General features: G+C 35.7%; 1 protein-coding gene across 1 annotated transcript in view; it reads right to left on the bottom strand.

The window, feature by feature from the left end:
- The window catches only part of LOC111152009 (potassium voltage-gated channel subfamily D member 2), a 498,811-nt gene that overhangs the window by 234,863 nt on the left and 241,724 nt on the right, over window positions 1-22,224 (bottom strand). The gene's annotated exons all lie outside the window — the stretch shown is intronic.

Below are 22,224 nucleotides of genomic sequence, written 5' to 3' on the forward strand. Positions count from 1 at the left end.
TTGGGGAGGGTATGTGCTATGGTGAGTGCTATGAAGTGTGTAAACCTGGCGATTCACAGACCAGTACCCCCGGGGCTAATAATACATTATATGTTAGTAAAAAAATAAAAAAACAAAATAAAAAACATGAGTCCTAAATAGTTTATACCTTCTTGATGGCATTGTGGGAATTATTTTCTTACATAGAGGTAAAATCCATTTTAAGTTTATGACCATAAGTCGGCAAATGTTTTTGCAACTAGATTGCTTTATGGTGCATTGAAATAAACAATAAAATTAATGTCCTTGTAGCGACTTGTTAATGTGATAGGGTGCACGTGCCATTCCATGAACAGATATAATAAACATGAAAAAATTAAGATGCCATTTGACTTTTAACAAGCCATTCGATTCCTCTAGTACATTGCCAAGAGAGGTAAAAAGGTGAAGCTGGTAAACTGAAGTGACAATTCTAACCCTAGAAAAGAGATTATTTTTGAACACTTATCTCTGGATAACATATTTTAATGTATTTTTAAAAATGTACTTTTCATTTTGGAACTGTGTTAAGTCTACAGAAAAACTGCTAAAAGTATAGAGTTCCCATATATCCCATGCTCAATTTCCCCTATTATTAATATCTTATATTAGTGTGGCACATTTGTTATAATTAATGAAGCAATATTGATACATTATTAATGAAAGCCCATCATTTATTCAGATTTTCTTAGTTTTTACTTAATGTCCTTTTTCTGTTCCAGGATCCCATTTAGGATACCACATTATATTTAGTAGTCATTTTTTCTTAGACTCCTCTTGGCTGTGACAGTTACCATAATATTTTTACCTTAAAAATATAATTACAAGTTAAATAAAAATCTTAATTGATACATTCCTTATGCTGATTTGAAAACTTCTTGGCAGAAATATCTCTTCCATGTTTGCCAGTTTATGTCACATGCATATTCACAAATACGTTTTGTTTCTAATATTTTATCAGTATGTAGTATGTCATCAGTATCCAGTATTTTATTTAATATTTAATCTGTGCCAGTCTCTGGCAACAGTGGGGCTGGGGGCAAAGGTGGGGGAATTATTGAAGAAAAAAAAATCAATCATAAAAGTTTAACTTCTAAATTGAGAATGTGTATTTGGAGGAGAGTAAAAGTGGATTCATCGATTTTGCTTTTGGTGATAGGTAATATGAGTGGATGCCACAAAGTTGGCAGAAAAGATATGTAATTCCTGTGACACAATAGAATTTCCACCATTCATAACAATGACTTTATATATTGTTGGGACCAGTTTTTAAGGTAATTAATAGAATCAAGGGAACAGTTAAATATGCATTTTTGAAACCTGAGGCATTTGTGTGTTTTTAAAGACTTTATTTAAGAGAGAGAGAGAGAGAGTGTGTGCACCTGTGTTCAGAGGTGGGGTTGGTGGTGCAGAAGGGGAGGTAGAGGGACAAGCAGACAAGCAGAGTCTTCAGTGAGTGCATGGAGCCTGATGTGGGGCTCAATCTCATGACCTGAGATCATGACCCAAGATCATGACCCCAAGGTCATGACCTGAGCTGAAACCAAGAGCTGGACATTTAACCAACTGAGCCACACAGGCACCCAAGAAATAAATTTAAACAAAGAGGAAAAGAAAACCAACCAATTCTGTTGATAATTTCTGTTTTTTTAATAAAAGACTAAAATTCTGTAAATGTGCCTCAGTTTGCATGGTGGCTAATAATGAACAAAACTCTGAATTTCATTAAAATGTTCAAAATGGCAATATAGACTCCTAACACCTCTTAACAAGGTATTGTGTCACATGTCTCTATGTGTCATATGTCTCTAAAGAGAAAAAGCTTATCATGAAATTAAGGATGATATACTTTCAAACTAAACTTCCAAATATTTGACATTTACTATCAATGAGCTTATGTTTATGAAATGTTTATATGAAAATCAACTTAAACATATATAATCCTACTGCTATGTCATATCAAAAATGCTTTTTTATATGTTTTTTAAAATATAATTTGGAATATACATTAGAAAAATCTTTAAAAAAAACACAGTGCTTTATGTAAGATAAGAACATACTTCTTTTTCACCAGAAAATCCACAGTTAAGAGGTGTAGGGCTGATATTCCTTATATCCATGATATAAGGAATCCAGATACATTCTATCCTGATATTCCATAACACATAGGGTCCCCTTCTCCAGATCACTTCATATTTCAGGATAACTCTTGAAATGTTAGTCATCAGATATGCATTCCAACCAACAGGGAAGAGGAAAGAGAATGAACATGCTCAGGGCATCTTGGTGGCCCAGTGGGTTAAACATCTAAGTCTTGGTTTCAGCTCAGGTTATGATCTTAGGGTCATGGGACTAAGCCCCACGTTGGGCTCCATGCTCAGTGTGGAATCTGCTTGAGATTCTCTCTCCCTCTCTCTCTACCTCCCTGCTGACCACGTATGCATGTTCTCTCTCTAAAATAAATAAGCAAAAGTCTTAAAATAAAAGTAATAAATAAAAGAATAAACATGCCCCCTCCCATAGGGGAAATTTCATATAAAATGCACATTCATGACTTCTGCTTACATCCCACTGGCCAGACTTCATCTCTTGGTCACACCTAACTGCAAGAAAGGCTGAAAGTAGTCTTTATTCCATATGATCACACTCCTAGCTAAAAATTAGGGCAAATATCAGTAACGAAAAAGGAGAGGACAGATATACTGAGGATAACCAGAAGTCTCTGCTACATATGTTAATTTCAGAAAAGTCAACAGATGTACCCATTCTCAACAAATTTGATAAATAACTATAAATCTGGTTCATAAAAGGATGCTCTAGATATAATATCTCTATCCTTTTCAAGTCCCTATTCTGAAGAACAAAACTAAGGAAAACTATTTTTCATAAATGTTTAATGTAATTGATCAAAAGATGAAGGCAATGATCTATATTCATGTATGTATTCACTAAATAATGTAAAATAACCAGTTTGGATGTTTAGCTGAACCAATCAAATCAACTGTTTATCACTATAAAACAATGGATATGTCATATGTGTTATATATATAAATACATAAACACAGCTTATGATATTTATTTATTTATTTTTAAAGATTTTATTTATTTATTTGACAGACAGAGATCACAAGTAGGCAGAGAGGCAGGCAGAGAGAGAGAGGGGGAAGCAGGCTCCCCACTGAGCAGAGAGCCCAAGGCAGGGCCCAATCCCAGGACCCCAAGATCATGACCTGAGCCGAAGTCAGAGGTTTTAACCCACTGAGCCACCCAGGTATCCCTCAGCCTATGATATTTAATCAGATATACCATCCTTAGTTTCTTCTTGTTTATTTCCTCAGAAAATGAATAAATAAGATGATTATTATGATTCCAACACCGATTAAAGACTTATGCAAATATCATGTATTGCAATTAAATAAGAAACTTAAACAGGACTTCACTGATAATTCTGTTGTGGAAAATTGTGTCTACAGATAGTTCAGCTACAACTAAGAAAGCTCTCTATTCTGCGAATTGTTATCTTTGTCTATTTATATCCTTTATTCTAAATCTAAATTCTCTTTTAGGGCATGATTTCTAATAAATGAATTAGGGATTTATTAAATTTCCTTCCTCTATTAAAATCATCTCACAGTTTTAAATATTTTCCACATTACTGAGTTAATCAGTAATTTTGTTTCCAATGTGTTTTATAGGCTCAAGTTCAAATAAACTTTTTGTATGCTTGAGCAGTCTTATGATGAAATATGGTCTCAAAAACCTTTTCTATTATTTTTCACTGAGTTTTTGTACTCTATATATCTTTGCTGTATGCTCGTTCAAATTCCTTTTGGCAAGAGATAGAGTACAAATGCACAAACCCATGAAAGTATCTAATCTGTATGCAATCTATGGCTATGGAACAAAGACGAACTAATTGGTCCATAAGTGGAATCTATGATCTTGGCATCATTTAGTATGCTGCTCTAATCCAATTAACCAGCCTCTGCCCTTGTCTATATGCTGCTCAAGGGTATGAATCATATTATTTTTGTGTACCCAGCATCTAGCACATTTCTTGATACAAAAACTGAACTCATTTATTATTTATAAATACTCAGTATTTATTAGGTAAAACTATAATCCCGGACTATTTAAAGAAATATCTGCTTTTTTAAATATATTTCTTCTCACTTCCACATTTTACAGGGGGAAGATTTAAAAAACAGAAAGAGAAGGCAATACTGCCATTTTTCTTATTGAGGGCTTCAAATCAATAATAATTTACATTATTGAATGCAAATACAATATAGAAATTACTTTTAAAATTCCTTTATTAATATCAAAGAAAACATTTTAAAATTTTCTCTATTTACTTTTCTTGGTAAGAAGATAGATTTTAATGTCAAATGTGCCTTTTTTTTTTTTTTTTTTTCATTACAAGGTCAAAAGGAGTGAGAAGTGGTAAGGGCAAGCAGCACCTGTACCCAGGTTACTGAATAGTGGGTAAAGTTAGGACTAAGCAGGTCTAATCCTCATGACTCAACTGTTCTCTATAAGTTCTTTTTTCTCCTTTATCTTTCTTATTGACTCTGAGTAGAGAATGTTTCCCACTTTTGCTAGCTATTCATGTATCATTCTAATATCTCTCTGGGTTTAGGTAAGCCTAGGGGGAAGTGTCAAAGCTGGAGAGTATGTAAGCTGATGTGGTCCAGGGGCAAAAGACTTCACTGAACTTTAGATTTTTGATTGACATGATAGAATTTGATTTTAGAAAAAAGAAAAATACTGGGTTTTTTTTGTTATTTTATCACAAACATGCAATTTCTCTATATTTTCCTAATTTTTACTCTATAGAATATTGCTTTGCTGTAACACTAAAATAAAAACAACTGAGTGAGTTTTTCAGAGTTGTATTTGCAGCTGAATGCTTTACTTCTGCAAATACAAGTTCTGTTTTTGTCTTGTTTTGTTTCTTTTGCTCTCTGCCCTGAGATTTGTTTTTGAAGATTCCTAAGATAGATGTCAAGGGGAAGAAGGAGAGAGAAGATGGGTCTTTTATTTCAAAAGGGTGCATTTTTTTTTTTTTTAATCTTCAAACAGCTCATGCTCATCTTTGCCTGACATATTTTTACTGAGTTTCAAAAATAAAAGAATAAAAATAAGATAATGTTTAATGATGTTAGTCAATGGTAGCTAGCAGAGCAGTTGCTTTATATTTTGTGAAAATGAATTTATGACTTTAAATACTGCCCAAGCATTTTTATTATTTTTTAAACTGGATAAAATGTTCTCTTTAACTGAAAAAAATATGAACCAGAATTTGGGCCCTTTATTTTAAAAGCTAAAGTGCTCTACATTTTGTAATGGGACAGTATTTCTTAATGTCTTATCCAATATTCAGATGCTAACAATATTTACCCACCTACTCACCCACTAAAAAAGAGCATATCAATATTCATGACTAATCTAGAATTCTACCAGCAGAAGGAGCATTCATCAAAGTCCTACCACAGGTACAAGAAGTATATCTGTGTATTGTAATGATATTTAGAAATTAGGCCTTTGGCTGACCTCAAACTTTAGTAATACTTCGCAGAGCTTTCCATAATTCATACAACCACCCCCTAATCCTTAATTCAAACGTGTATACCAATATTTTTCTAATTTTAATGACAATTGTACCACATGGTCTTTTAGTATGGCAGGCTGCCTAGAAACTGTTTCAGTAAATTACACACCAAGATGATCTACTCTTTGGATTGTCTCCAGAACAAAGACTATGATGTATAATTAAAACCAACTAACAATTAACTGTCATCAAATATAACATGAAGGACAAGCATTGTAAATTTAGTTATTTACAATAAGAAGCAACATAAAGCCTTCTTTCAAAGAATGATAAAAGTAGATCCATATTCTTGAGGTTATAATTTTAAGGTTTATATAAAATAATAACGAAACAATAGAAAGCTAACGCTCCACATCTCATTGTATTGAAGTAATTTTGTTAGCATAATAAGGAACTAAGAACTCAAAAATTATTCTATTTATTGCATGTTTTGAACTAAAGCATTATTTTAAGAGACATAGTAATATTACTTTGGCATCATTATTACTTATATAAGTGCGAGGGTGGTGAATGAGCCAAAATTCTGTTTTTGTACACTATAATATATTTGTGCATACCAAAAAGAGTTACTTAATTACTGTGATGTAGCTTTTATATTTAACACCCACTTAAGAATCAGATCTTGAAGATCTGAGCTAACAAGTTTCTTTCATTATTTATTCTTATATAACCTAGGGGAAAGACGGAGGGAAGCAGCTATCTAATTATGACTGTTTTAGAAAGATAGAAGAGAGGAGTAAAAAATTTTTCAAGGCTTTTTATATATGGATGCAGAGGCGGATTTGCTGTAAAACTAATGAAGTTTCAGGGCCCCTCTCTTGCAAGGGCCCTTTCCAAGGTCCTGAACTGAATTTTATATTCATTGTTTTCTGTTTCTATTGCCTAATGTGTCTTCCTCCCTCCCCACCCATACTCTCCAAGTTGTATAAAACAACAGGTTTCGTACAAAGTGGCCCTGCCAATTTGTTTGCATGAACATTTGGACAACCTTTTGCAGTCTTGAATAGTTGGGGACCTCAGGATTGAGAAGGGACTAAATATAGAAACACTGAAGTATTAGGAGCAGAATTGTGGACAAGTTTTCATCATTGTCAGAAGTAAATAGAGAAGAGGAGTGAAGGAAAGAATGCAGAAAGTTGCAGGAAACAGGCTGGATGGTGTAGCAAGGGGAGAGAGTAAGAGGGAGGAAGGCAGAAAGAGCAGAAAGTTTGACAAACCTACGTGGGTCTTAAAGAGTGACTAAGAGGACCCAGTCTCACATGTGTTCTTGTCCACAACTCTCAACTCTCTCTCTCACTAGGACATGAATTTGTAATCTCCGGCTCTAAAACATAAACTTTGCAGTATTAGCAAGGATTATTGTTGGTTTTATCCTGAATATGACATTTGATTTTATTTCATAAATAAAGTATGAGTTGCTGAGAAAGCATATGATACACATTCAACATATGATCCTCGTCTTCCTCTTCCCTCTTTTTCTCTTTGAATTTGATCCATTTTAGGATATTTGCAAAAGAACTAAGTGTTTGAAGAGAGGTGGATTAATGTACTTTAACAAGATGTTAAAATAGATTTCAGCCTAGATCCTAAGGCAACAGGTAGCGGAAGTCGAAGGGGGCTATGTCCTGCAAGAATTTTGCAAGAGCTAAGTGGAAACTGGAAACCCAGCTTTGCCTTGCCTTCTTCAAGCCTGCAACTTGACTGGGAAAGCAGACATGAAATGAGAGATTTGCCGAGCAGATTTCCTGGAGAGAGCTGTGCTGTGAGCATGTTTCCACCAAGACGGAAGAGAGTTTGCTCCCAGGGTATCACATGTCAAGAGACAGAGCATTTAATGGGACCACTTGGGAAACCTTTACACGTTTCCCTGCTGTTGGGAGACACAACCAGGGTCCGGCTTCTAGGCAGGAAACCTCACAGGAAAGAAGCTCCCTAACTGTTTTGATGCTGAACTGACAGAGAGTGGCTGCTGTGTTGGAATTAGCTTGCATTCAAGAAAAGGAACAGAGAGTCCTGATTGATAAGACCACCTAAAGGGGCAATGGAGGGACACTCTCAGCACACCAGAGCTGGAAGTGGACTGGCGAATTTCTAGTTACTGCTAAAGCAGTGAGCAACCAGCTGGATTAAAGAAACTTTATCCAGACTAAGAGAATCTTAGGTGACAGGTCCCTGTTAAGCAGCCTATGGGAGAGCTTAAATATCCACTAGGCTCAGGGAAGGCAAAGCCATTTTATCAGTCAACTTTCCTACCTCTCCTCTCTGCATGCCTCTCTCCATCTTTCTGCAAGTCTTTGAGCTCAGAAATCCTACTTCACATGATAGTGGAAGAGAGAATAAAAGTTTGGGACAGGGGAAGGGGATAGGAAAGGCAACATCTTAAATTATCTGAGCCAGCAGCCACCCTTTATGAGCCTCCTCCCAAGCCCCCCCCCCCCCCCCCACTTTGGAAGGTGAAAAAATTTACTCTTAGAATTCTGATTGTTATATAGAACTGAATGTAACATGGAACTGTTTGCTGCTAAACAAGGCAGCAACTATGGACGTCCTACATTTTTAACCCTTAGCTAGAGAATTACCCCCAGTGAGGAAATTTTTAAGGGGCAGTAGGGACAAAAAATAAAGATGTCTTCTGATCCTATCACATTTGTCCAGCTTATTCAGAGTACTTTACAGTTTTATGATTTGTGAATATTCTTTACTTAATTTATTTAATAAAACATTTAAAAAGTACAGTTCCTGAAAAACTTTAGCTTTGTCAAGACATTCTACTTATAGCCGCCGAAAAGCAAATATTTAATGGAAAATTAAAATTTAAAAGTGAATATTTATAAAAAATGGGAACACCCAGGGGAATACAGAAAGCCATGGAAGGAAACCTCTAGTCACATGAACCAAGAGTTGGAATTCTCTAAACAAAGCAGAATTGCCAGTAGAGGCTGAATTTCTTACGTTCATGTGTCTATGTATGCCTGCAAGTTTCCAGACTGGAAATATATCAGAGAACAGAGTAAGTTTAAAAGCTAAATAATTCAAATAGATTTTGACTTTAAATACATTCTTTACCTTTTCCAATAATTTTTTTTCCCAAAATCACACACACACGTATACATACATATATTGCAAAGGTAATGCTCTGAAAGGCCAGAGGGCATTTACTTAAGTGCCACTTGTTTTTACCTCCTTGGCAAATGTTCAGCTTTTAGACTGAGCATGGAAGAAATATGATAATGAAGTGCACTGCTTGAGAACCTGAATCACAACTCGTTTCTTTTCTGTATGCAGTTATTCTCTCCTACAATGTACAAAACCTTAAGGGACCTGTCATATAAATATTTCTGAAGATCAGTCAACACCTGCAGCATTGCCATCCATCATTGCTGAACAAGTTCTGTTTTACACAGTAATCACATAAATCGAGTTATAAGAGATTATAATTCTTTAAGACACACCTCTTGGTCCTTGGCAAGGTCATTACTATGCTGTGAGTCTGCTCCCCAAGATGACATATGTCAAAGTATAAAGAATGGTGCAATGAAGAAGCAAAGAGCATGGATTAACAGATTCTGGAGTACGTAAACTTACTTAAAAAAAAAAACAACAAAAACAAAAAAACTCTAAACATAGCTTTAGGGTTTAAGCTAACATTTGATGAGTGCTTATGAAATCTAGTGAATTTAGCATTGCATTTTTCATACAAGTAGAACAAATTCTAGCCAGAAGTCAAACACAAGATTTAACCATTATTTGTAATACACCAGAATGGAAAGTCAATCAAAAGTCATATTATTTATTCAGTGGCTTTCACATGATAGATAGGATATTATCTGTTATGATACATAAACCCATATTAATCATAACTCATGGAGGTATATGTGTTTCAGAAAAGCAAAGTTTAGGGGCGCCTTGCTGGCTCAGTCGAAACAGCATGAGACTCTTGATCTCGGTGTTGTAAGGTTGAGCCCTACACTAGGTATAGAAATTACTTGAAAAATACTAAAAAAGTTTTAAAAATAGAAAAGCAAAGTTTATCTCTGAAACAAGGCAAAATATCTAACTTAATTATCTAGCTTAATTAAATGTTGTGAACCTTTAGAAATTTGCAGAACAGAAACAGTTTGTTTTATTTTGCTGTTAGTTTGTTGGATTGGTTTTTTTTTTTTATTTTTTAAGATTTTATTTATTTGACAGACAGATTACAAGTAGGCAGAGAGGCAGGCAGGGGGGCGGGGGGGGGGGCGGGAAGCAGGCTCCCTGCTGAGCAGAAAGCCCGATGTGGGGCTCTATCCCAGGACCCCAGGATCATGACCCGAGCTGAAGGCAGAAGCTTTAACCCACTGAGCCACCCAGGAGCCCCAGGTTGGTTGGTTTGTCAGGTGGTTTTTTGTTTTGTTTTGTTTTTGTTTTTTTGGATTGAATTACTCCCGGATACTGCAGTTTTTTAACATGTGGTACTGAACGTGTTTATTTGGAAGAATTTCAAAATTACAAGCACCTTAGAACTTCTAACACTAGAGACTGTGAGGATCCTCACGGATTTTGCAAGAATGTTTCAATAGTGAGGGCTTAGCATCAAGTTAGATGGCCTTAGAAGATACAATGTACCTTATTATCAGGTAAGAGAGAAAATAATAAACACTATTAAAATAGTTATGGAAAATCAAAGTGCTTAGGAGACAAGAATCATTCACTTATGTTTAAGATGATTGGTGAAGATGATGTCTTGAACGGAAACTGCATCTCTCTGGGCCCTTCTTTGTGGGGCTTTAGTAAACCACAGAATAATCAGTCACTTCCCATTTCTGGTCTCTGCTTAGTCCAAATAGCACCTTAACTCACACCAAAAACTGCCAAAAATGCAAGTTAGAGACCTTGTCTGATCTCTGAGAACAGTATCTAATTTTGTAAAATGATTATAAGGGAACATTCAGAGCAAATCAGCTCTTTGGCGTTAAAAAAGCCCACAGACAAAACATAATTTTATGACTATGTCAACATAATCCAGGATTTAGTTAAGTGTTGCTTTCTTTTGTATCCAGAGCTTTTGCATTTTTTGGGGATTCACTATGTACTGGGTACCCTGGGCTATATGGGGGCCATGGTGGTACCAAAATTAATCAAATGGGCATTTGATACTCAATAAATCAGTCATCTAGTAGGGGTGATAAAATGGAGACAACGTACTATAACAAAACAGTATGTGCCGCATGATATCAGATCTGCACACACAGAGAATAAAAGAGCCAGCCTTGGCTTCCAGATGGGACAGCACCAAACGTTGCTGTGACAGCATGAAAGCTGAGTCTGAAAGTTAAGTAAAATTTGTTCTAAGAGAAAAGTGTATGATGGGGACAGGACATGGGCAGAGGGGACTGAAGAAAATTGAAGAAGGACATTCTAGATAAAGAGACCAATACGATTAAAAGCCACCCCCCCAAAGAATTTCTGTGATGAAAATTATTACTTGAAAATAGTTTTAAGTTCTTGGAAAGTAATGCTGCACCTCTTTTAATGTGCTTTTTATAGATTCCAAATACAGAAATAAAATATCTTTTTGCTACCAGTGATGAAAATAAGGAAAATATATATAGTTTCCTCCTTTATTTTAGAACTTCAAATGTAAGATAAATGGGCTAATAAAAATTATTTATTATTTGTTTCTAACTCAGTTATAATTTATTTACAATAAAATACACAAATATATTTTGAACACTCATTAATTTCCATAAGCCTGTAGGAGCTGGCTTTGTAAAAATTTCCCTTATCAGAGAATCCATTTAAATACAGCTCAGTATATAATGAGGTTTCCTTCCCTTTGCTTCAGCTGAATATTTAGCAGTATAGAAACTTGACAGGTTAGGCAATTAGAATATAATTTATGATACAAGGCTCATGCAGATGAACTGCTTCCTGCCTATAATTTTGAATGCAAGGCACATCACAGATTTCTTATGTTAGTCTCAAAGAAAAATTTTCCAAAGAACTGAACTGTATAATACATTAATAGTTTCACTTATATCTTCAAGTGACCATGCTGGAAAATAGTATCTAGTGCAATTCATTTGGCTTCTTTAAAAGAAGTTAAAAAAATATAATGAAAAATGTATACTAGGCCTCAGCATAAGATTCAGGCACATTTATTTCCCGTGGGTAGAGCTAACATGCTCAGCGTTCCACAGTGCCTTTTAATATATTGTTCACCCTTGGTTTATTAAATGTTCTTCTTTTTTTTTTTTTTCCCAAAATATTTATTTACTTATTTGAGAGACAGAGAGAGAGCACATCCCAAGCAGATGCTGAGCACGGAGCCTGACGGCTCAATCCCACAACCCTGAGATCATGACCTGAGCTGAAAGCAAGAGTCAGCCCCTTAACCAACTGAGCCACCCAAGAGTCCCTAATAAATGTGCTTCTAATAGCCCCTCTGAGTTACTGTGCCTTATTATAATGTGCCTGTCTCAATGAAAGTGACACCTGATATTTGTAACACATTGGTAAATTAGTATCTTTTTGAAGGGATATTAAATAAGGACCAGTAATGGGATGCCTGGGTGGCTCAGCAGGTTAAGTGTCTGCCTTCAGCTCAGGTCAGGATCTCAGGGTCCTGAGATTGAGTCCTGTATTCAGCTCAGCGGGGAGCCTGCTTCCCTCCCTCTCTCTGCCTACCTCTCTGCCTCCTTGTGATCTCTCTCCCTCTCTCTCTGTCAAATAAATAAATAAAATCTTTAGAAAAAAGAACCAGTATGGCAAATTGCAAAAATTATCAAGACCTTGTTTCTTCCTCTACTTTTGTTTCATTGCTTTATTTCTCTAAATACCTCCTTTGTAATCTGCACTGTTTTGTAGCAGAGGCTCATAGGTGTCCTCTAATATCCATAATCCTCTTTTTCTACCGTAGTAAAAAGTCTGGCTTTTACCTGAGTACATATATTCATTTGAGGTAAAACTACTTTGTCCAGCTCTTTTGTTTAACTAAGTTACACTATGTGATGAATTCAGGTTAATAAAATCCAACTAGAAATGCCTTGTACTTCTGGGCTTCTGGAACACTTCCTTAAAATACAGTAGGGCTCTAACCTTTGCCACTTTTTCCATTGTCCACGGACCTTGAGAGTAATAGCTGGAGCTCCATTTGCCATCTTGGAACACAAGAACAATGGTTACATCTTTGGATGACTAGAAGGTGTCTGGGTCCCTAAGGACTTTCTGAAGCAGAGTCCCACTTACCTCTTACATGAAGGAAATAAAAATCTCTATCTTTCTAAAACCTGTTAACATAATCCTAATTTAAATAACATGTAAATCTAATCTTATGAAATACAACTTCTCTCTTATCTACACTCTGAGAAGTCACCTCTTTCAGAAAGTCTTCCAAGATTGAGCAATATTGCAAAGATGCCTTTATGAATATTTCTCTTTTCAATTGTGGAGATACTGACCCTCTCAAGGGCCCTTAAGGACAAGATGATCTCTTGAAATATACATCACATGAGAGGGACCTTGGGATCTTTCTGGCAATTGATAATAATGCAGTTAAAGAGCTCTTGGTAGATTGGATGTTCTTACATGCTTATTATTTTTATCTCTAAATATTAGCAGTATCCTTTATTTTTCAGTCTAGTTAACAAAGAGAATGATTTTTTTAAAAAAATATTTTATTTATTTATTTGACAGAGAGAGCAAGAGAGCACAGCATGGGGAGCAGTAGGAGAGAGAGAAGCAGGCTCCCCACCAAGCAAGCAGGGAGCCTGATACAGGGCTCGATCCCACAACCCTGGGATCATGACTGGAGCCGAAGGCAGACACTTAAGCATCTGAGCCACCCAGGTACCCCAACAAAGAGAATGATTAATCAGTAATTTTACATGCTATGCATAACACTTAGCAGAGAAAGGATATTATTATAGTCTCAGAATTATGACAGTTCATGTAAATTATCTTTATCTTAAAAAGAACCTAGACAAATTCAAATGCCATCATCATCATCATTAAGCCAGATTAATATCTTTTCATGGGGTTGGGTAATGAAATTTGTTCAGCTCAACAAGTGATTGTACTAGGGAGTACATGGTGTGTATACAAATTACCCACAAATCCCACTCTTAGGAGGGTTATCATCTTACAGTGAAGGTAAGACAAAATAATTACTACACAAAGCAGAGCATGATACCTGCTGCAACGTACGACAGAGATCTGGAAAAGAGAAAGGTTGCAGCCAGTGAGCAGGGATTAAGAAAAGTGTCAAGAAGCAGGTGGCAGTAACAGGTTGTGCATGTCAATTTATAATATGCAGCCTTCTCATCTGACACTGACTGTGGCCTCAACTAAAACCATCAGTGATACAAACAGGATACAGAGAAAGGTTAGAATCTACCAAGTGAGTCAGGCTTGGAGACCCAAGTTCTCCAACCTCAGAACCCATCAGGTCAACTTCTTCAGGTAGACTGATGCAGGTTTACAGGACAGCTGTTGCCCAAAGAGATCTCTGAGCTAGAGTGATCCCTTTTCCTCTTCTTATTGAACTTTGGTTTCAAATAGCCACTGATCTTGTCCTCTTGATTTCCATAACTTTTCGTAAGTTTGCCTGTTTCTTGTGTTAATTCAACTTCCTCTAGCATTTCTTTGGCCATGCCACATGCCTGCTGCCCACCACTGGTTTGCTGCATGTTCCCAATAAGGTAAATGAATATTTTACTCTTTCAAAGCCAAGAAATACTTACCCTTCCTGCTGCTTTAAAAACGGAGCTACTGGGATGCCAGGCTGGCTCAGTCTGTGAAGCCTCTGCCTTGGGCTCAGGTCATGATCTCAGGTCCTGGGATTGAGTCCCGCCTGAGGCTCCCTGCTCAGCGGGGAGCCTGCTTCTTCCTCTGCCTGCTCTGCCTGCTGCCCCCCACTGAGTGTGCGCGCACTCCTTCTGTCTCTCACGAAAAATACTCTCAAAAAAATAAAGACGGAGCTACTGTCTCAAGACCTTGCTTTTCCCAAAACTCAGACATTAGTCGTAAGGTTGGTGGAACATGAGCATAGGTAGAATACTCGAACTGTTGCCTTCACCTTTCTTTCTAGTAATGCACCTCTTAATCTTGACCTCGATCAGAATATGTGAATGCAGCTTCTGTAACTGACCTTTAGTCTACGAAATTTGGGAAAAAGAATCTCAACTGAAGATCTACCATGACAAATCTGAAATTGTAATTTTCTACATTTTCTTTCCTTTCTGGGTATAGGGAAAAGTTAATGTCATTAAAATGCATTAAGTTGATCAGCCATTATGCTAATGAACAATCTGCATAGTTCTGGGTCAGCAACACGACAGCCCCAACTTTCCTGATTGAAAGGGACATAGTGACCTGGGCACGTTGGTTTGACAGGCTTGTTTCTTATCACACAATGATAAAGTAGGTCTCATCAAAGAGCTGAATCACATTGAAATGGGTTAAAAAAAAAAAAGTGGCCCTTCTATCCTGCTTTAAAATATCCAAGAGTGGACTGCTAACATCTTTTTTTTTTTAATGGAATGTTTGAGCTCATTAATTTTCAAAGCAATGCTGTGCTTAAAAACAATCCACGTTGTCTACTGCTCATAGACTAGGTTGGAATGTTAGCTTTCATAAAGTGTAAACACGAAGGGATTCCAGGTTAGTATGCTAGTGGGAAAAAAAAAATAAATAAAACTAACATGTTTCCCAGATTTCATTATATTTCCAAAGCATCTATTTATTTCAGCAGCTTTATTATTACTAATGCACATGATTTCAGGGGAGTAGAAAGAAGCTGAATTTAAATAACTACTTGTGGCAACACAGCACCAATTATATACTCCATGGCTATTTATGTCCTCTGGTGATCAACTAGCAGTGGGAAGTAAAACTGACAACACACTGGTACAATCACAATTATGGGTCAAACTTCAACAAGCCTGTTTAAATGGTTCCATTAGGTCCTACTTGAAATACTGATTTACATATATTTTGACTAATTTCAGACATGTTATCCACTTTAACATACAGCGATATAATCATTTCCTCTAAGGATGCATTCGTCTAGAGCACTGAAAAATAAAATAGCATGCCATGCACACAAATTTCTATAGAAGTTAAATTGCATTAGAATACGTCCCCAACCATATTTTAGAGGATTAAAATATCATTTCGATTCCATAGCAGGTCTATTTAATAGGGGGTTTGGATATTTTTAGAATCATTTAAATGGGCTTTTGCTTGGAGCATTAATGCATTTCTAAGGTAAACAAAAACTGTACATATGATAGGAGATGTCTTCTTATAGAGACCCATGACTTCGTTAATTTTAATTACCTTTTATATTAATCTGATCTACATATAACTCTTCCAGGTGTTTTCTCTCTCTACTACAACTGCAACTCCTCTGCAATGCTTTCTAAATATTGCTCTTTCAGAGAAATGTTTTAATGTGACACAAACATCTTGTAGAAATGGTTTCCTTTCATATATGATGTCATAATATATAGAAAAAGACATACGTAATGCATACAAAACTATATGCATACGAAACTCCAGGGAAAATGATAAAATGTACAAATGAAAATGCATCAATTAACTTAATATCTAGACATTACTGCTACTGGAAGCTACTTGATTTCTCCTGTGGATGACATTTTCCATCTTCCTCCCAAAACACTCAAAGCTTTTTCTTATGATTGTATTGCTTTAAAATATAGTTTGTGTACCACATATATTTCTCTAAGTGGTGTATTATTTAGTTCTATGATTTTAAAATTTTCTCAAAATGACATTATTCTATATATAGTCAAATGGAACTTTTTGCTTGTTTACATTTTTACTATTTTGTGATTCATTCATTTTGAATGTAATTACTTGTAGGTCAGTAATTTTTACTGCTTACTTAATATTCCATTGTAGTAATAGATTATGATTTTTTTACCAATTGGATATTTGAGATGTTTCCAGTTTAACACTATTCTGGATTGTGCTCCTGTGAACACTCTGGATAATATCTCCTGATACAAACATCCAAGAATTTTTAAAGTGGTGGTATCAATTTCTAGTCCCACGAGCAATATACAAATTTGCATTATTTCACATCTTCACCAATCGCTGGGCTTTTTAAAATCCTCAATTTTTGCAAATACAGTGGATGTGAAATGTTATCCTGTTATAGTCTTTATTTGTATTCTCTTATTACTGATAGTATTGAGACTGTTTTTATTGGTTTCTCTGGTATTTTTGTGTTCGTTTTGCTGTGAAAAGGAAATGCCGATTTATGTCCCTTATCAATTTTCTATGTGGTCATTTGCTTTCCTCTTTTGTATTTGCAAGAACTTTTTATGAAACCACACATTGTTTTTGAGATGTCTGTCTCCATCTATTAAACTTTAAATGCCTTGAGGGAAAAGACCGTACCTTCTTTGTTGTTAGCTCTCTAGCAATCAGCATCATGATTCAATTAGATAGTTCTCTCTTTCGCCGATAGTAACATGTCCCTTTTGCTAAAATTTCTTCTTAAATCATTAAGGAAAGCATTAATCATTGTCTACAAGAAACTTATGAGATGATGGAATCAGACCAGGTGGTAGGAAGGGAACAGAAGCTTCATGATATATATATGTTCCAGTGGAAAGATAGTATCAAATTTTGGCATGGTACACAAGCTTCTCTAAAAGTGATTTCAAGAAATCCACCTACATTAAGACTTTTGTTATAAATCACACATTATGTTATGATTTTCAGTTACTACACAGAATACCTAATTTTTTTGTGCATCTGTGTCTTTTACTTTTTACTAAATTCTCATTCCACAAGAATGAGTAGAGACAGGAACTGAAGTGTTCCAATATCTAGAGAAATAAATTACTTCTTATTTGATTGATGGCCATGAAATAGTGTGGTCAGGAAAATACTAATGTCTGGAGAAAATTTATGCAAGGCATAAAGAAGACATTTTTTCATCTGAAAACATGAAATTGTAACTGCTATTTTGCACAGCATTATTATTAAAAAGTTCGATTAGACATGATTTAAATGGCCAAAGATTTAAATTAAAATTTCTACTACTACATGAAACCTTTCAGCATTACAGGTATTTTATTAAACAATAACAAATCATAATTGTCAGGTTGTAATTATTTACATTAATTACATAACTGCACTAATCACATAAATGGGTAGTAGCAGTTTCAAACATTCTCTAATTGCTTCTAAAATTTCAAATGCATGAAATGAGAATTAAAAGTAAAATGAAAATGAAGAGATGGCAGAATTCCGAGAATTCATTTTTTAAAAATAATGTGTCTTTAGTACTAAAAATAAATCCACACATGTTTTGCTAGAATTGATATTATTCCTATGTCATTAACACTTAAAGATATGCCCATTTCTTGTGCATCTCTTCGCAGAACTTGCTCTGTTACATGCTAGGAGTCTACACTATTTTTCCCACCTGTCTTGGGTGAGTCTTTTCACCATAGTTCCAAGAAACTTGAAAAATAGTTACCTTTAACCGTGACTGATAGGATACCAAGTATAATATGTTATTTCTGCAAAAGGAAGGAAAGCCTTTCTCAAATACTAGAAAACCCTTCTTTATGATTCTAGGATGTCTGTAATCATATATCTGCTCTGTTGCTCTAGGAATGACACAGCACCTCACTGTGGACACCCAATAACTACTTGCCTCATAATTAACTGATACACATATATTTTGGAGACCACAGTCTTACCCAGTAAGAAAATTTTCTTTCTCCTCTGTGGTATCTTCAACCCAGTGAACTCAACACTCTGTATGTTTATGTTTCTTAAACATGATTCATAATCTAACTGTGTTAAGGCTATGTCACAAAAAATTTCCTCCTTATTTTCAAGTGTTGGGACGTATTCGATCTCTCCTGTATTAGAAGTATGAATGGCAGGTTTTCCCTCCTATGTCTCATCAGCGTGAAAGCCCAGTAAAAGTTCTTTAGTCATTTGGTCTTTAGCTTCCAGTAAGCATTCACTAAGTCCCTGGTTCTGGCTTGTGACTGTGGCCTATTGGGCAGGTACTCTGTCCAATCATCCCCTGAGCTTCAGTATAACTTCAGCAAGGAGAGGACAGATTTACTTGCTTAAGCAGAAATTTTACACCAGATGGTCATGACTAATGCTGAATATGAAGAGGGATGTTACTGCCTGAGCTATCCATATTTTTTTGGGTAAATAATTCTTTTATCCAATCACTCCAAATCCCTGTGTGGCTCTTTGGCACTTTCACAATCCTCCAGGGAGCGCCTAAGGTATAGACAAGAGCCACAGAGGCATGGCATAAAAATCACTGTACACCCTAGACGTGTGATGTGACGCTGCTGCTTAACCCGAGGTCTGCACTCTGGGCATCGGCACAATTTATAGGCCATGCGCTCCAGCGGTATTTTCCTGAAATCTATGGATTCCTTTTCTGCATAGATTTCTGAATGCATAAAATAAAACGTCTGAGATTAAAATAAAAATCATGAATACTGAAGTTGTTATGAATTTATTAAAGTCTAAAATCATGATATGTTTTCTATTAACAAATCATGTAAAATAATAGCTAGGACTGAGTCTAATAACTACTTAGATCACAAAGTTATGATGATTGGAAGTCCCTATAAGAGTGACTACTGTAGGGGTGCCTGGGTGGCTCAGTGGGTTAAAGCTTCTGCCTTCAGCTCAGGTCATGATCTCAGGGTCTTGGGATAGAGCCCCGCATTGGGTTCCCTGCTTACTGGGGACACTGCTTCCCTTCCTCTCTCTCTGCCTGCCTCTCTGCCTATTTGTGATCTCTGTCAAATAAATAAATAAAATCTTAAAAAAAAAAAAGGGGGGGTGACTACTGTAATACAATAGGCTGCAATGACAGTGTAGTGATACTACTGTGTCTATTTCTTACACTCATAATGAGAGAAAAGCTAAATAATTATCAGTGAGATTTGAGGGGAAATTAAGTTGTGATTTTGTTTCCTCCCAAGTTTGCAGACACTAGAGTATTACTGAAATCTCTGATTCTTGTAAGTAATATGCTTCAGGCCAGAATGGCCTCCGCCCTAGTGAGATGTGGTGACCCAGTCATTCTCTGATCCACCCCCAGCGTTTAGGCTTCCAGGTCACCCCGGCAAAGCCTAAATTTGAAGCCTAGTTTAAGAAAAGTGATTCTCTGTTTAGAGTGACAGGATGACTCTCCTGGTTCTTCCTTTTCTCCTTGCTCATCTGGCTGACCCACCAATAAGGAGCAGGTTTGTAGACTGACTTACTCTCTGAAATGTTTCTGGGTGGCCTTTCTATTTCTGCTGAAATTATCATAGAGCACTTGTAATAGAAATTTAGGTAATCATTATTACTGTCTTAAATTTACAGGATCCACAATATTTACTACTTCAGACCTCAGATCATCCTTCTATATCCCTGTGGGATGGGACATGAAGCCCAGTGCTTGCTTTAACTACATAAAATACCACTCTTCAAGATTAACACTGCTTCTGGATAGAGGTGTGATAATGTGAATAATTACAACTGAAATGAAAGCCTTTTCATCTCTACTGGAATCACTGTAAATGGAACATGGAAAAATGACAGAATACGCTTCTGTCAGCAAGCTGGATGATCCATCAGGGAGAGAGGCAGAAGATGTTTGTAATGGATGTGGCACTTCTGTGAGAAGTATTTATTTAAGGAATATTACGATGACTGTTTTATTTCAGTTGGAGGTTTGTCACTTAAGTTGCAAAACTGCCTCAAATGAATGAATGCTTATCTTTCGAAAGGAAAAAGAAAGAAATTCACATCACACAATAGAATGAATTTTCTATTAAAGTTATTAATTTGTAATTTGTATACTGCATATATATCAACACATATAGTTTATTATATATTTATTACTTTATATATTATATAGTTTATTATATGTATGTTAATCTGTATATAAAGTAACATATATATAAAGTTTAAATCCGTATCTAAATCATTCATACATCAATTGAACAGAACTTACACAGAATTGTAATAATAACAGAATGATCTATAGATACATTGGTCATTTGTATTATGTATGAATTAATTCCTATTTATGCTAAATGTTTTAGACATGAAGTATTAGCTGCACAAATATAAACTATTCTAGATGGAAAATAGGATTATTTTGGCCTGTGTTTAATATACAGAATATGAATATATATGCAGAAAGATTGAATTTATTTCTAGCAGAGTGGTAATTTTAATCAGGATACTTGTTAACATTTAGTGATAACTGTCAATTTATCTGAATGATCTAATATTCTATACCTTCAAATGGTAAGGGAAAATCGAACCGATTATTTAGAGTAGCTTATTAAATATGTGCTTATTTTTTCATGTCTGGAAAATATACTTTGGGTTTAATTAGCATACTAATTAGATACTCAAAATAAGTCACAATTGACTATGCTGGCTTTCCTATGTATATTACTCCTGTTTAAAGGATAATAAGGTTTTTAAAAATTTGTGGGGTTTTTTTTTTTTTGCAAATATACATAAAGGGACCAAAATGACAATTCATAAAAGATTATACAAAATTCATGAATAAATATGAAATAAATTGAATAAAAAGAATGAGGATAATATTTTTTCCAAATAAAAATTATTTTACATTAACAAATTTATTTTAATTTTTAAATAATACAAGCTTTTACAAAAATTTAAATAAAATACACTCTTAATACTTTAAGACAGGAAAGCCTCTGTTCCTACTTTCCTGACACCCCCCACCCCTTTTTAATTGCATATCTTCTGCCCGGATGTTGCCGAAATCAATCATTTCCAACCTGTTTTTTACTTCTTGTGTAGAATCTTCAGATTCTTTCCATGTTATTGGAAACAGTCTTACATAAGGCAAAGTCTAGGCACTAGCAGTGAGGTGTGGTTCCAGTATTTCAATGCCAGGCCCTTCAAAAACTGACAGTGTGTTTTCCAAATAACAGTCTTTCTCCACAACGCCAGGGAAGGGGAGGATTTAGGGAGACCACACCTGGTATTGCGATTGGTCCTCTTGTCTAGGTTCTGTGAAATTCAGTGACATTGGAGATAGGTGATGTCATTCCTTTTTCTGTCTCTTTTCTGTATTCTGCCTCATCACTTCCACTTCCTTCACTTTTCCCAGTATTTTAAACAGTGGTCATTTTCCTCTACCTTGGCTTGCGGTGCTTAATTGTACCCAGAAGAGTGATTAGACTGCTTCTGATATTGAAAGCTAAACTGTTGCTTGCTCCCATATTAAGGGTATCTTTCTCCCCCACTCCCCCCTTTACTTAAAGAACATGTCTTTTTTTCTAGTAAAAGCTGCAAGCTTATTTGGCGAGAAAGCCAAACCTGTTGAAAGTTAATTTATAGAACCGTGATGCCAGGCATTGGTGGGAGCCAGACTGGATTACTGGAGTGCTCCTGTGCTATGCTTTTCACATTGGCTTCCAGTAGCTTAGCATATCGATTTTACAATTTATGGCTTTCAAAGCCATTTGCAGCCTTGATCCTTCTTATAGTTCCAATTTGCTTATGTCAGTCAGGAACACTGAAATTGTTCCGTGGCAGCATGTTTCCTTTGTAGCTCTGAT

This window comes from Enhydra lutris, unplaced genomic scaffold (genome assembly GCF_002288905.1).
Source record: "Enhydra lutris kenyoni isolate GAN:26980312 unplaced genomic scaffold, ASM228890v2 scaffoldscaffold27, whole genome shotgun sequence".
Classification (NCBI taxonomy): Eukaryota; Metazoa; Chordata; class Mammalia; order Carnivora; family Mustelidae; genus Enhydra; species Enhydra lutris.